The sequence below is a fragment of the Glossina fuscipes genome, unplaced genomic scaffold (genome assembly GCF_014805625.2).
Source record: "Glossina fuscipes isolate IAEA_lab_2018 unplaced genomic scaffold, Yale_Gfus_2 59787, whole genome shotgun sequence".
Lineage (NCBI taxonomy): Eukaryota > Metazoa > Arthropoda > Insecta > Diptera > Glossinidae > Glossina > Glossina fuscipes.
In genome coordinates, this window is record NW_024002418.1 from 150 (window position 1) to 4,485 (window position 4,336).

The window sequence follows — 4,336 nt, forward strand, 5'->3', positions numbered from 1 at the left end:
ATTTCCTAACGCCTTCGGAAAACGCAGGGAAAAATTCGCTCGATTTCTCTACAACTAGGTCGAAAATGGACAAAGAACTGTAACATAAGATATATTGATCCAGTATAAATATTTTGGAGCAAATAATTTTGTTTAAAGGTCATCGCGAACATCATCACGGTCAACCGGTCAAAATAATTTGAAATTTTAAATAGTTAGTGGGGATGAGTAGCATTCATTTACCTCAAAAGGCACATGGTTGGCTTATTTGCTTTTCTTACAAATTTATAAACCCATTACGCAACTTGCTATAAGCGAGGATACAATAGGGAAATCAACACTCACACGCAATCAACATATATGACTGAAGGTTGCGATACCGCAATAATTGAAGCAAAATTTCGGATTTTCAAAATCAGCTATAGAATGAAATAACAAAACACAAGGTTATCTTAAATTAAATGTTTTCTCCCAATTTAAATGTGTTTACTCTTGTCGTTACAGTTGTTGCCGGTATTTTCTCTAAGTTTAGTCAAATATAATCGAGCACATGTCTACTTTGGACACATATGTATTTGAAATAAAATTAGGAAAAGTTTTCAATTTTGACTCTTTCTTTTTTTTTAATAGAAAAATATCCTCTTTGTGAAATTATTACGTAAAAGTTTGATGTTGAATTTTTTTCTCTTCTTTCCGCTGCAAACATAGTCCGATGCAAAGCGTCCTTTATTTACACATACACAGTGAAGTTTAGCAACTCACACATGTATTGCTTAGCCAAATAGAATATTGAAACGCAAGTCTAATTTGATGAAATTTATTTACACATGTTGGCTGAAATGCTGTTGAAATTTTCTTATTTTCCTTTTCCTTCCTTTGGTCAACATTTTTAAATCTGAGTTTTTATTTTTGCCTTCTCATACTGACCGTCAGAAGTTGAGATAAAATAACTTCGTCATTCTCGCTATAATGCCTTCGCAACTATGCCTCGGAAAAAACCCATAGCAGCCATGCATAAAAATTCCTTAGAAGACAAATATTATCATAACTCAATTTCATTTTGTTCGCCGTTTCGTCTCCATCTCTATTGTTAGGATCTTATACAAAACATTTCGTACATTCAATGCCTGAGCTTATGCTTATCAAACTACATATAATCTTAATTGAAATAATAAGCAAAAATACTGTAGCTTTGTTATTCCATTATATTAAGCAGGATACTGGATGAATAAAGTCATAACACAAACAAAATTTTTGTTGTACTTTTCGGTAGCTCTTTGAAGTATATATATCAGCTTGAAAAGAGCTTCTATACGGAAAATGGACGAAGAGAGTGTCTGTCTCCATCGAGAGTCAACTTAAAGACAGCAGCCTCAACCAGTGCACTCTTTACAAGATCATTAAAAACTCCAGCTCTGTAAAAGCTGTCCTGCCCACTGCTATGGTTTCGATGAGCTAAGGAATCTTTAACTAAATATGCATACTTCGGTAGCTATTTAAAAAAAAAAAACTCCACTTACAATGTTCCTTATAACATCAACTTCCTGGCACGCAAAGCACATTAGCTAGTGTATTTTTAAGTTGGGCATCCACGATTCATACTGAAGCGGGGTTCAGTTGCTTTTTGCTGACAATCACTGGAAGGGGAGAATTTTTATACGTGGCTAGTGTCTACACGCATTCATTCATACCATTCATGTCCACTCTTCTCAACAATATGTTGCCAAATTGCTAATAATTTTATTAAATGTTGCCGTCAAAAGTATTTTTGTATAATAGTTGGTGCAAAACACAAATTTTTTTCGTACTTTGAACAACGAAGGGTTTACAAAGTTCGCTTAAAGAAAAAAAAAAAGAACAAATGGAATCCAATTGAATTTTAAAAAATTTTTTTTACTAAATAAGAAACGAAGAAATCTTGCAAAGTGCACAAAAAAAAGCGTTGCCTGCACATATAAAAATGTCATCCTTGTGTGTTGTGTCAAAAAGTTGTCATTATTGGCTTGCACTGTTATATATATATAGTGAAACGCATAACTTTAAAGCAAGTCAAATTATTGAGTTTTTGAACATGAAAGAAATTTTAGGGAAATTTGCACCGACATTGAATATTTCAATATTCAATATGTCAAAATTCTTCCGTTCCCCTGCGTATTTTTCACAGCCAAAAAAGGCGGTCCATAGACAGCATTTTTCAACAATAGCTAAGATAAGGTCAATAATTTATAAAGAGCGACTTTGAAGTGGTTAAAACAAATATTAAATGATAAATGAATATGTTGAACAAAAGGGAAAAGTTTCTTTTTATGAAGCCTTTCTTGGATTTAAAAGATATTACTGTGAAAATATTTCGATCGAAGTAACTATATATTAAAGTGTTCGTGCTTACAGCTACTAAAGCAAAAATCAGACAGTGACATTACGTAAAGAAAACGTTTGGAAAAGTTAACCGCCATGAGGACTGCCTTGCACTACGTGGAAATTGTAGATAAATTTCCTTCTAAGTTACCATATTGCTGACGTTTACTCGTAGAAACTTTCCTTATATTCCCAGATTTGTTGGAGACATGTAAATTATAAATTTTATAAATTTATAAATTAGCGGGCTGCCACAATGAATCGACATCTTCCTTATTGCTTTAAACTCTCCGAAAAGCGTCAGCTGCGCCACCGTAGTGCTTTACAAGAAAGCGTGGGTTTAGAAGCAAAAATGAAAATCAACATAAACATAAACAACACATTCGTGGGAAATAGCAATGAGGAAGTTAGTGAAGAAGTAAACAAGCTTGTTTATTGGTTATTGATAAAGCAGATTAATTAGATATATTGTTAGATATACACATTACATATATTTTCGGGTATTAATTGATCCATAATTTGGAAATTACCGTTTATTACTCTTTAATAAAACATTTTTATGAATATAATTCAACTTTGAAATAAATTGTCTTTATTGCCCGTTTTCCACACGGTATAAACCAAAATGGCCAATCACATAACATAAAGAAAGTGTTAGATACTATTTTTCTCGTGCGTACTTTTCTATGTTTTATTTGTATGTATACAAGCGAAATCGTATGATTTGTTAATTGTCATAAACTTTTGTAAAAAGTCGACAAAGTTGAAGTATCAACCTGAAAATTTGAAGCATGTTAGCATATTCAAATTGCCTTCATATCAATATAGAGCTGTCTCGTCTTTTAAGATGTTAGCTCCAACTAAAAACATGGAAAGTTTGTCAAAAAAACCATTATGACCAATTGGATCCTTATTAGAGGAATTCATTCTTCGGTATCGATCTTGTAACACTAATTCGCTAGTTTTTCCCCCCTCAAAAAATTAATTGTTTCTTGACGTTGAATTTATTGCTATTCTGGCGAAAATTGCCTGTAACGTAATAAAACTTGTTCCTATAATCCCGTAAATGTGGATATTTCTATTTATAAGAAAGATGCTGCCCCCTTTTGTGATGGGGAAGAATTTTAAAAATTATCTGAGCAAGAGGAAGAATTGTAAAAATTGTATGAGCAAGAGGAAGAATTGTAAAAATTATATGAGCTGATGTGGCTTCGTGAACTTGTGATGTCTAAGCCTGCGTTGGGGAGCTTCAAGTTGTCACAAGTTACTTGGTGTTATAGTCGTAACTCTGGCTGAATTGTCACCAATTTCATTGTGCTTTTGAAAGAAAAACTTGTAGGTAATTTACTTCAATACAAACATAATGGCAGACTGCTTAAGTTTTTTTTAATTTCCCGGATATACCAGTAAATCGCTGTCCACATTTCCTTCCATTACAGGCATGATGGTCCGTTGAACCATTCTCGCGTGCCAAATACAACTTCCTCAAATAAACATCATGATTTTAATAAAACTAATATTTTACTGCTGGAATCTCATCTTTCACACATTACGGTCGATTTTTCTGCTGAGAATATTGAAACCCTTCCATCATCATTCTATAATTTATTAAACATAACGTTTTCTATGTCGCAAGAGTAGTTTTCTTATTCCGCTTCACAAATATGGAAACAGGCATCACACTATAGACACGCTGCCAAGTTTACCTAAATTATTTCAGCGAATTGTTACCCAGTATCAAGTTTTAGCTATCAAATCGTATATTTCTCCATTCCAGCATGACTTTCTGAAAGAAAGATCAACTGTTACGAATCTCTTAGAATTTACTTGCCATGTTTTCAAAGCTTTTTCTAGCGGTTCTCGCACGTATGTTGTATATACTGATTTTTGCAAAGCTTTGGACTTAAGTAACCATAACTTATTGATCTTCACACTCCAGCCCTCCTTCTTCCCTTCCTACTTATCGGCTTTCTCCTGCATAAGATAGACGCTTTTGATA

The 4,336-nt window shown here is 33.2% G+C and overlaps 1 long non-coding RNA gene across 1 annotated transcript; it reads right to left on the reverse strand.

Annotated features, from left to right (window-relative positions):
- Positions 1–1,122: 1,122 nt before the first annotated feature.
- Positions 1,123–1,777, reverse strand: LOC119643267. The gene is made up of 3 exons (XR_005248249.1): positions 1,671–1,777; positions 1,500–1,616; positions 1,123–1,434 (listed from the first exon to the last, which is right to left on the reverse strand). It is a non-coding gene; the product is annotated as an uncharacterized LOC119643267 (long non-coding RNA).
- Positions 1,778–4,336: the final 2,559 nt, after the last annotated feature.